The sequence below is a fragment of the Bos javanicus genome, chromosome 11 (assembly GCF_032452875.1).
Source record: "Bos javanicus breed banteng chromosome 11, ARS-OSU_banteng_1.0, whole genome shotgun sequence".
Taxonomy (NCBI): domain Eukaryota; kingdom Metazoa; phylum Chordata; class Mammalia; order Artiodactyla; family Bovidae; genus Bos; species Bos javanicus.
In genome coordinates, this window is record NC_083878.1 from 49,799,008 (window position 1) to 49,811,037 (window position 12,030).

The following is a 12,030-nucleotide window of genomic DNA, read 5'->3' on the forward strand; positions in this document are numbered from 1 at the left end:
TGCTAACTTAAAGTAGATAGTGTCAGAACTGAATTGCATTGTAGGACACCCACTTGGTGTGAGAGCTGGTTGTTGATATGGAAAAATGCACAAATTTGGTGTTAGAGATGTTATGAATAGAAACAGCTTTAAAAAGACATAAAAGGCATCGACTGGAAAAAAAGAAGTAAAGCTTCCTATGGTCAGATGATGTGGTTGTCTACATAGAAAAATCTAAGGGTTTCCACAGAAGAAACTCCTTGAACTAATAAGTGAATTTAGCAAAGTCACAGGATACAAGGACAACACACACACACACAAATCTATATTTTTATTTGTTACTAATGTGCAAGTAGAAACTCAAATTTTAAAAAAGATCAATACTGGGACTTCTCTGGTGGGCCAGTGGTTAAGAATCTGACTTTCAGTGCAGGAGATGCAGGTCCTTGGTCAGGGAACTAAGATCCCTCATGTCCTGCATGACGCAAAAAAAATTCTGCATGCCACAACTAAAACCACACACAAATAAATAAATATTTTTAAAAATCAATACCATTTTTAATATTAAAAATATAAAATACTTAGATATAATCTAATATATGTACAGGATTGGTATGCTGAAAACTATAACACTCTAATGAAAATCATCAAAGAAGACCTAAATAGAAAGGCATACCATGTTCATGAGTTGGCAGATAATAATTCTCCCTAAATTCTTTAAGCCTTTGACTGTGTGGATCATAATAAACTGTGGAAAGCTTTTAAAGACATGGGAATACCAGACCATCTACCTGTCTCCTGAGAAACTTGTATGTGGGTCAAGAAGCAGGAATTAGAACTCTGTATGGAACAATGGAGAAGGCAATGGCACCCCACTCCAGTACTCTTGCCTGGAAAATCCCATGGATGGAGGAGCCTGGTGGGCTGTAGTCCATGGGGTCGCTCAGAGTCGGACACGACTGAGCAACTTCACTTTCACTTTTCACTTTCATGCATTGGAGAAGGAAATGGCAACCCACTCCAGGGTTCTTGCCTGGAGAATCCCAGGGATGGGGAGCCTGGTTGGCTGCCGTCTATGGGGTCGCACAGAGTCGGACATGACTGAAGCAACTTAGCAGCAGCAGCAGCAGCATGGAACAACTGATTGGTTCAAGATTGAGAAAGGAGTATGACAGGGCTGTCTGCTGTTTGTTTAATCTATACACTGAGTACATCATGAGAAATGCCAGGCTGGATGAGTTGCAAGCTGGAATCAAGATAGGTGAGAGAAACATCAACAATCTCAGATATGCAGATGATGCCACTCTAATGGCAGAAAGTGAAGAGGAACTAAAGAGCCTCTTGATGAGGGTGAAGGAGCAGAGTGAAAGAGCCAGCTTGAAACTAAACATTAAAAAAATTAATATCATGGCATCTGGTCCCATACTTCATGGCACATAGAAGGGGAAAAGGTGGAAGTAGTGACAGATTTCCTCTTCTTGGCCTCTAAAATTACTGCAGATGGTGACTGCAGCCTGAAATCAGAAGATGATTGCTTCTTGGCAGGAAAGTTATGACAAACCTAGACAGTGTGTTGAAAAGCAGAGACATTCATTACTCTGTTGACAAAAGTCCATATAGTCAAGGCTATGGTCTTCCCAGTGATCATGTAGGGTCACGTATGGACCATAAAAAAGGCACAGTGCCTAAGAATTGATGCCTTCTAACTGTCATGCTGGAGAAGACTCCTCAGAGTCCCTTGGACAGCAAGGAGATCAAACCAGTCAATCTTGAAATCAACCCTGAACACTTGTTGGAAGGACTGATGCTGAAGCTGAAGCTTATGTATTTTGGTCACCTGATTCAAACAGCTGACTCATTGGAAAAGTCCCTGATGCTGGGAAAGATTGAAGGCAGAAGAAGAGGGTGTCAGAGGATAAGGTGGCTGGATGGCATCATCGATACAATGGACATGAATTTGGGCAAACTTCGGGAAATGGTAAGGGAGAGAGCATTACTTTACTAGCGTGTGAGATGAGTGCAATTGTGCGGTAGTTTGAGCATTCTTTGGCATTGCCTCTCTTTGGGATTGGAATGAAAACTGACCTTTTCCAGTCCTGTAGTCACTGCTGAGTTTTCCAAATTTGCTGGCATATGGAGTGCAGCACTTTCACAGCATCATCTTTCAGGATTTGAAATAGCTCAACTGGAATTCCATCACCTCCACTAGCTTTGTTTGTAGTGATGCTTTCTAAGGCCCACTTGACTTCACATTCCAGGATGTCTGGCTCTAGGTGAGTGATCACACCATCGTGATTATCTGGGTCGTGAAGATCTTTTTTGTACAGTTCTTGTGTGTATTCTTGCCACCTCTTCTTAATATCTTCTGCTTCTCTAAGGTCCATACCATTTCTGTCCTTTAGCGAGCCCATCTTTGCATGAAATGTTCCCTTGGTATCTCTAATTTTTTTGAAGCGATCTCTAGTCTTTCCCATTCTATTGTTTCCCTCTATTTCTTTGCATTGATCACTGAGGAAGGCTTCTTATCTCTCCTTGCTATTCTTTGGAACTCTCCATTCAGATGCTTATATCTTTCCTTTTCTGCTTTGCTTTTCACTTCTCTTCTTTTCACAGCTATTTCTAAGGCCTCCTCAGACAGCCATTTTGCTTTTTTGCATTCCTATTCCAAGGGGATGGTCTTGATCCCTGTCTCCTGTACAGTGTCACGAACCTCCGTCCATAGTTCATCAGGCATTCTGTCTATCAGATCTAGTCCCTTAAATCTATCTCTCACTTCCACTGTATAATCATAAGGGATTTGATTTAGGTCATACTTGAATGGTCTAGTGGTTTGAACCATGAACTTCCAGATGTTCAAGCTGGTTTTAGAAAGGCAGAGGAACCAGGGATCAAATTGCCAACATCCGCTGGATCATCGAAAAAGCAAGAGAGTTCCAGAACAACATCTATTTCTGCTTTATTGACTATGCCAAAGCTTTTGACTGTGTGATTCACAATAAACTGTGGAAAATTCTGAAAAAGATGGGAATACCAGACCACCTGACCTGCCTCTTGAGAAACCTATATGCAGGTCAGGAAGCAACAGTTAGAACTGGACATGGAACAACAGACTGGTTCCAAATAGGAAAAGGAGTTCGTCAAGGCTGGATATTGTCACCCTGCTTATTTAACTTATATGCAGAATACATCATGAGAAATGCTGGGCTGGAAGAAACACAAACTGGAATCAAGATTGCCAGGAGAAATATCAATCACCTCAGATATGCAGATGACACCACCCTTATGGCAGAAAGTGAAGAGGAACTAAAAAGCCTCTTGATGAAAGTGAAAGAGGAGAGTGAAAAAGTTGGCTTAAAGCTCAACATTCAGAAAACGAAGATCATGGCATCTGGTCCCATCACTTCATGGGAAATAGATGGGGAAACAGTGTCAGACTTTATATTTTGGGCTCCAAAATCACTGCAGATGGTGATTGCAGCCATGAAATTAAAAGATGCTTACTCCTTGGAAGGAAAGTTATGACCAACCTAGATAGCATATTGAAAAGCAGAGATACTACTTTGCCAACAAAGGTCTGCCTAGTCAAGGCTATAGTTTTTCCAGTGGTCAGGTATGGATGTGAGAGTTGGAGTGTGAAGAAAGCTGAGCGCCGAAGAATTGATGCTTTTGAACTGTGGTGTTGGAGAAGACTCTTGAGAGTCCCTTGGACTGCAAGGAGATCCAACCAGTCCATCCTAAAGGAGATCAGTCCTGGGTATTCACTGGAAGGACTGATGCTGAGGCTGAAACTCTAATATTTTGGCCACCTCATGTGAAGAGTTGACTCACTGGAAAAGACCCTCATGCTGGGAGGGATTGGGGGCAGGAGGAGAAGGGGACGACCGAGGATGAGATGGCTGGATGGCATCACCGACTTGATGAACATGACTTTGAGTGAACTCTGGGAGTTGGTGATGGACAAGGAGGCCTGGCATGCTGTGATTCATGGGGTTGCAAAGAGTCAGACATGACTGAACTGAACTGAATTGAAGGGAGAGAGAGACCTGGCGTGCTGCAGTCCAGATCAGATCAGATCAGATCAGTCGCTCAGTCATGTCCGACTCTTTGAGACCCCATGAATCGCAGCACGCCGGGCCTCCCTGTCCATCACCAACTCCCAGAGTTCACTGAGACTCACGTCCATCGAGTCAGTGATGCCATCCAGCCATCTCATCCTCTGTCGTCCCCTTCTCCTCCTGCCCCCAATACCTCCCAGCATCAGGTCTTTTCCAATGAGTCAACTCTTCACATGAGGTGGCCAAAGTACTGGAGTTTCAGCTTTAGCATCATTTCTTCCAAAGAAATCCCAGGGCTGATCTCCTTCAGAATGGACTGGTTGGATCTCCTTGCAGTCCAAGGGACTCTCAAGAGTCTTCTCCAACACCACAGTTCAAAAGCATCAATTCTTTGGCGCTCAGCCTTCTTCACAGTCCAACTCTCACATCCATACATGACCACAGGAAAAACCATAGCCTTGACTAGACGAACCTTTGTTGGCAAAGTAATGTCTCTGCTTTTGAATATGCTATCTAGGTTGGTCATAACTTTCCTTCCAAGGAGTAAGCGTCATTTGATTTCATGGCTGCAGTCACCATCTGTAGTGATTTTGGAGCCCAGAAAAATAAAGTCTGACACTGTTTCCACTGTTTCCCCATCTATTTCCCATGAAGTGATGGGACCAGATGCCATGATCTTAGTTTTCTGAATGTTGAGCTTTAAGCCAACTTTTTCACTCTCCACTTTCACTTTCATCAAGAGGCTTTTTAGTTCCTCTTCACTTTCTGCCATAAGGGTGGTGTCATCTGCATATCTGAGGTGATTGATATTTCTCCTGGCAATCTTGATTCCAGTTTGTGTTTCTTCCAGCCCAGCGTTTCTCATGATGTATTCTGCATATAAGTTAAATAAGCAGGGTGACAATATCCAGCCTTGACGAACTCCTTTTCCTATTTGGAACCAGTCTGTTGTTCCATGTCCAGTTCTAACTGTTGCTTCCTGACCTGCATACAAATTTCTCAAGAGGCAGATCAGGTGGTCTGGTATCCCCATGTCTTTCAGAATTTTCCACAGTCCAGGGGGTCGCAAAAAGTTGAACACTACTGGGCGACTGAACAATAACAACAAATTCATTAAAACTCAATTCAACAAAAAATCCCAGAAGAATTTTTATAGACATAGACATGATATTCTAAAGTTAATAAATAAAGGCAAAAAATAGCTAGCACAATGTTGAAAAACAACAATGAAATGGACAGAATTGCAGTACCCATTTTAAAGCTTAAAATCGGGACTTCCCTGGTGCTTCACTGGCTAAGACTCTGTGATTACAGTGCAGGGGGCATGCATGCATTTGATCCCTGGTTAGAGAAGTAAGATCCCACATGCTCTTTGGGAAGACAAAAAGAAAAGCTAAAATAACCCAGTGAAAATGAAAAGTGAAAGTCGCTCAGTCACATCCGACTCTTTGCAACCCCATGGACTATATAGTTCATGGAATTCTCTAGGCCAGAATACTGGAATGGGTAGCCTTTCCCTTCTCCAGGGGATCTTCCCAACCCAGGGACTGAAGCCAGGTCTTCTGCATTGCAGGCGATTCTTTACCAACTGAGCCACAAGAAAAGCCCTAAATAACCCAGACAATGTGCTATTGGTGGACATTTAGATACACAGATCAGTGAAATAGGATAGAGAGAAAAATGGAGATTTGATTTTTGACATTGGTTTAGAGGAGGAAGGATAATATTTCCAACAAATGATACTGGAATAATTCTATATCTATATGCAAAAAAAAATGAACTTCATGCCTTATATTTTAAAGTTAAGTCAAATGGATTAGAGAGACAACATTAAAAACTTTTGTATATCAAAGGACACTATCAAGAGGATGAAAAGACAATCCACAGAACAAGAGAAAATATTTCGTATAAATATTCATAATCATATACCAAGTTTAAAAATGGGCAAAGGGCTTACCCTGACATCTCTCCAATAAGATATACAGTTAGCCAGTAAGCATGTGAAAAGATGCTCAGTATTACTAGTTATAAGGGAAATGTAAACCAAACCCAGTATGAGATACCACTTCACATTAATTAGAATGGATATTTTTTTTTTAATGGAAAATAACAAGTGTCAGTGAGAATGTGGAGAAATTAGAACACTGTGCATTGCTGCTGCAATTGTAAAATGGTGCAGCTACTGTGGAAAAGAATGAAAATGGTTAATTTTATATTATGTGAATTTAAAATCAATAAAAATGGAATGTCATCGAAATAAAAACTTTCACTCTGTGAAAGAAACTATTAAGAGAATGAACAGATAAACCACAGACTGGAAGAAATTATTTACACAAATTATATGTGGTAGGGACTTGTTTCCAGAATATATCGGAAACCAAACCCAGTAAGAAGACAAACAAACCAATCAAGATATGCATGGGCAAAATAAACATTTCACTAGAGAAGATATATGAGTGTCTAATAAGCATGTGAAAGATGTTGAATGTCATTAGTCAATTTGGAAAAGTAAATTAAAACTACATTCAGAGGCCATTATATCCTCATTCAAATCACTATAATTAAAAGAACTCTTGGGATTAAGCCAACTCACCAAGTGTATTTCCAACACACAGCAGGGACAAGGGAAATGCCCGTGGGTTCTACCAGCCTCAGTGGACCTGCTCCAAAGAGGACATTGGCTAGAACTCCATTGACTCCCATTTACTCCCTTGCCCTACAGGCTCCTGTCCTTTAGGGGCTATGGATCTCAAGTTATCAAAGTCAACTGGGAATCTGTGGGCAAGTTTTCTCCAAATTTTAGGTGTTTCCCAATGCTTAATTACCCAGGTTAGTAGCCATAGGTCCCATTTGGGAGAAGGCCAAAAGGAATCATTACCATATTCAATTGCCATTCATCACCAGGGCCATCTGCCTGGAGTTCCAGTCTCTTCTTTTATATTTTAATTTTTATTTTTTGGCCATGCTGCAGTGCTTCCACGATCTTAGTTCCCTGACTAGGGACTGAACCCAGGCCTTGGCAATGAAAATCCCAAGTTCTAACCGCTGGACCACCAGGGTTCCCTCCAGCCTCTTCTTTAGTCAGTGGATTCTGGGTTCAAAAACTGGCTCTGCATAGAAATAGGCAAGGGGGTGTGCCTTTATCAGGGATTCTCTGGTTGCTCAGGGGTAAAGAATCCAAAGGCAGTGCAGGAGACGCAGGAGATGAAGGTTTCATTCTTGGGTCAGGAACACCCCCCCCGGAGGAGGAAATGGCAACCCACTCCAGTATTCTTGCCTGGGAAATCCCATGGACAGAGGAGCCTGGTGGGCTACAGTCCATGGGGTCACAAAGATTTGCACACGACTGAGCACGCATGTGACTTCATCACCGTCATCCTGAATTTTTCAGTTTGAGTACTGCTCTTGCTGGCTAACCAACTGTTTTGTCCGTGGCCATGCCAAAATGTTTCTATCACCATCTCCATAGCTCCTTTCTGCTCTGATCCATTGCTGGCTGCCACATCAGCCTTGGTGCTTCCAGGGATTATTGCAACCCCCGGGGTTCAGGTGGTAAGTGCTGCCACTTATTCTCTATCGCTTTGTAGTCCTTCCTGGCCCACTGTTGAGAGAATCCTTGCATAGGAGGAAAGATTCCCACTATCGCTCGGGAAATTTGTAAAATAAGTGTACAAGGGGACCCCTTGGAGGTCTTCAAGAGGGTTGGGCAGTGGGTGGCTTTTCCATTTGGTGTTTATGCACTGCCCCCAGGTGGCCACATTCTGAACTTCATCCTTATTTCTTGAATGCAGGTTAGCTCTCCAGATTCTGTCTCTGCCTGAAGAGCCTCCAACCTCACCCTGCTGTGAAATACCCCATCCCACAGGCCAGTGTGACCTGGGGCAGGTTATGTAACCCTTCTGGGTCTCAGGGTTCGGTTCTTTGTAAAATGGGGTAATGACAGTGAATTAAATGAGATGATGAAATTATACATCTAAATTCCTGGTTTAAAGGAGAAGGAAATGGCAACCCACTCCAGTATTCTTGCCTGGATAATTCCATGGACAGAGGAGCCTGGCAGGCTACAGTCCACGGGGTTTCAAAGAGTTGAACACGACTGAAGCAACTGAGCACAAACTAAGGACGCAGTAAACATTAGCTGGCACTAGTGGTAAAGAATCCACTTACCAGTGCAGGAGGTGTAAGAAACGCAGGCTCCATCCCTGGGTGGGGAAGATCCCCTGAAAGAGGGCAGGGCAACTCATGACAGTATTCTTACCTGGAGAATCCCATGGACGGAGGAGCCTGGCGGGCTAGAGTTCATAGGGCTGCAAAAAGTCAGACACGACTGAAGCAACTTAGCACGCATCCGTGGTGCTGGCAAGCTTAGTTTTTTTCTCTCTAAATAGGGAGACACCTCTGCAGAATCCATATTCAATATGAGGCCACCCCCTTTTCAAGGCTCCTTGAAAAATGTTCTGCTTGGTTCTTTTTAAAATTTATTTCTTTATTTATATTTATTTTTGGTTGTGCTGGGTCTTTGCTGCTGCGTGCAGGCGTTCTCTAGTTGTGGCGAGTGGGGGCTACTCTGCTGTGGTGCGCAGGCTTCTCATTGCGGTGGCTTCTCTTGTTGCGGAGCGTGGGGCTCTAGGAATGTGACTTCAATAGTTGTGGCTCAGGGGCTTAGTTGCACCTTGGCATGTGAGATCTTCCTGGAGCAGGGATCAAACCCGTGCCCTATACTGGCAGACAGATTCTTTACCACTGGACCATCAGGGAAGTCACTCTGCTTGGTTCTTGCTGGCTTGACTGGACCACAGAGTTGAGTAAAAGGATAAAAGTTGCTCAATGATGCAAAACTTGGCTCAGAGCTGATTTTGAGACTGTTGAGAAATCTCTCACCAGGGCTTCCCTGGTGGTCCAATGGTTAAGAATCTGTCTGCCAGTGCAGGGGACATGGGTTTGATCCCTGGCCGGAGAAGATCCCATACGTAATGGGCAACTAAGCCCATGCACCACAACTGCTGAGCCCTAGGGACCATGCTCTGCAATAAGAGAAGTCACTGCGATGAGAAGCCTGGGCACCGCAACTAGGGAGTGGTCCCTGCTCGCCAGAACTAGAGAAGACCCACGCAGGCAACAAAGATCTAGAGCAGCCAAATATAAATAAATATATATATATTAAAAAAAATCTCTCACCAGACAGTGCCTGTCTGCTCTTAGAGCGGAAGGACAGACTTCTCCATGGGTGGGGTCATGGAAGCATGCATTTGCCCAGACCTCTCCTCACTGGACCCATTGTTGGGGCTTCTTGCTGTGAAACTGCCAGGTGACTTCACAGACTTGATGCCTGCTCATTGACACAGATGGTCTCTTTGAGGAAGCTATTTGTCCCTGGATCTCACAGAGCAGGAGAGTCAGGCTCAGAGGAAAGATGTTGTGAAATCCCAGCCTCACCCAGCACTGGAATTCATTCCCCAACAGGGCACTTCCCAGCCCTCCTTGCCTCTTCGTCAGCATAGGGTCCACTCACAATGGCCCTGCAGCCCTACCACCACCTCCATCCCTCCCATGGCTGCGGAATTGATCCCTTCCACGACAGACAAGCAGAAACTTTGCAAGATCTGCTGCCTCAACTTCATAGGAATGAGGCAAGCTTGTCTGTCTTGAGGACGGAAGAGGCAGCTGAAAGGTCAGGCTGGCAAATGAAGAAGGCCTAGGTGATGTGTCATGACCTTAATATTCCTCATGGTGATGACCTCCAGCATCTGGAAACATCAGGGGCAATTTGAGAGGCAATAGCCCAGGTGCCTCAGATGGTAAAGAATCTGCCTGCAATGTGGGAGACCCAGGTTGGATCCCTGGGTCGGGAAGAGCCCGTGGAGGAGGGCATGGAACCCACTTTAGTACTCTTGCCTGGGGAATCCCATGGACAGAGGAGCCTGGCGGGCTACAGTCCATAGGGTCTCAAAAAGTTGGATATGACTCAAGTGACTTAGCATGCATGCATGTCTCATTAGCTATCATGCCAGATGAATTTTCCTTTGTCTAATTCGAGTCACTCTACCTGGTCAGTTTCTCGGCTCCAGCAGCGGTGGAGCCTGGGGAAATTTGTTTCATCCCTGCTTTTCAGTGTCAAGCATTCCCCAGGTAGCAGTATGGTAGCTGACAGGGCAATGAGGATCACCGCTTCAGCTGCCAGGCTGGCCGGCCACACTTCCATGGGTTGGGCTGCAAGGAGGTACTGAGCCCATGTGGATTTAGACCAAACGTTACACACATGGACAGAAAAAGCAAAATCAGCATGGTGTCAGCAACTGGTGTCCCTACAGGACAACCCCGAGCTGATGGTTTGAGTGACAGATGGCAGGGGCAGTGGGCTGCCCTACTGTGCAGAAGCCCAGACTCAACTTGAGCCAAGCAGTTTTATTGACTGACTCAGGGGCTCCAGACGCATCCTTCTGAAAGCCAAGGAGACAAGTGGGAACCAGGGCGTGGATGAGAAATGGCCTCACAGCAGGCTCCTGAATGGTAGAGAGCCCCAGGTAGCTCAGGGGTAAAGAAGTGGCCTGCCAGGAGTAGATGCAGGGTTTGATTGCTGGATCAGGAAGATCCCCTGGAGATGAAAATGGTGACCCACTCCAGTACTCTGCCTGGAAGATCCCATGCACAGAGAAGGCTGGTGGGCCACAGTCCATGGGATTGCAAAGAGTTGGACACGACTTAGGGACTAAATAACAATAACAGGTTAGAAAGGACCTTAGGGCAGCAACTCTCTAGGCAACTCACCTCCTGTTGACCTAAGTTACTGCAGGATGATCCTGTAAGACACAAGTTAGAGTATAGTTGAGGGGCACCAGGGCAGAGCTTCTGCTGGGCACTGTTTCATCATCTGTAAGATAGGGATAAAAGAGTATCTAACACAGGTATATACATATATATATTTAGAGAAAGTTCACATACAATTTACCATCTTAAAGTATACATTTAAGTGTGTTAGTATATTTACAGAATTGTGCAACTGTCACCATTACCTAATTCTGAACATTCTCTTCACTTCAAAAACTCTGAGGACTTCCCTGGTGGTCCAGTGGCTAGGACTCTGTGCTCCCAATGCAGAGGGCCCAGGTTTGATCCCTGGTCAGGAAACTAGGGGCCACACGCTACAACTAAGTCTTCGCATGCCTCCACAAAGATCAAACAGCCCACATGCCACAAGTAGACCCACTGCAGCCAAATAAACAAACATTAATAACAAAAGAAAACAAAAAGAAACTCTGCGCTCATTAGCTGTCACTCTCCATTCTCCAGTCTCCCTGGCCCCTGGTGACCACTACTCCACTTTCTGTCTCTGTGGATTTGTCTATTCTGGTCGTTTCATTTAAATGGAATTATACAACATATGGCCTTTTGTGTCTAGCGTCTTTCATTTACCTTAAAGTTTTCAAGGCCCATCCAAGTTGTAGCACGTGTCAGAACATCATGCTTCTTTATGGTCAAATGATACTCTACCGCACAGCTATATCCAGTTTTTTTTTATCCATTCATCACTTAAAGGACATTTGGGTTGCTTCTACTTTCTTGTTATTATGAGTAATGCTGCTCTGAACACTCATGTATATGTTTTTGTGTGAACAAATGTTTTTAATTTTCTTGAATATATACCTAGGAGTGGAATTGATGGGTCATATGGAGAAGGAAATGGCAACCCACTCCAGTATTCTTGCCTGGGAAATCCACAGACAGAGTAGCTTGGTGGGCTACAGTCCATGGGGTTGCAAAAGAATCAGACACGACTGAGTGACTAGACAACAACAATGGTAACTATGTTTAATCTTTTGAGAAACTGCCAAACTCTTATCCACAATAACTGAGTATTTTATATTGGTGTGAACCTTTAAAATAATAAAACTCACTCTTAATAGCACGTGGCCCTCAATAGTCATCCTTTCATCCCATAAATATTTATGGAGCAACTACTATGTGCCGAACATCATTGTACATGCAGGGATTTAGT

At 44.1% G+C, this 12,030-nt stretch overlaps 1 non-coding gene across 1 annotated transcript; it reads left to right on the plus strand.

Moving 5' to 3' along the window:
• The first annotated feature begins 11,089 nt into the window (after nucleotides 1-11,089).
• Nucleotides 11,090-11,162, plus strand: TRNAG-CCC (transfer RNA glycine (anticodon CCC)). Its single transcript has one exon. It is a non-coding gene; the product is annotated as a tRNA-Gly (tRNA).
• Nucleotides 11,163-12,030: the final 868 nt, after the last annotated feature.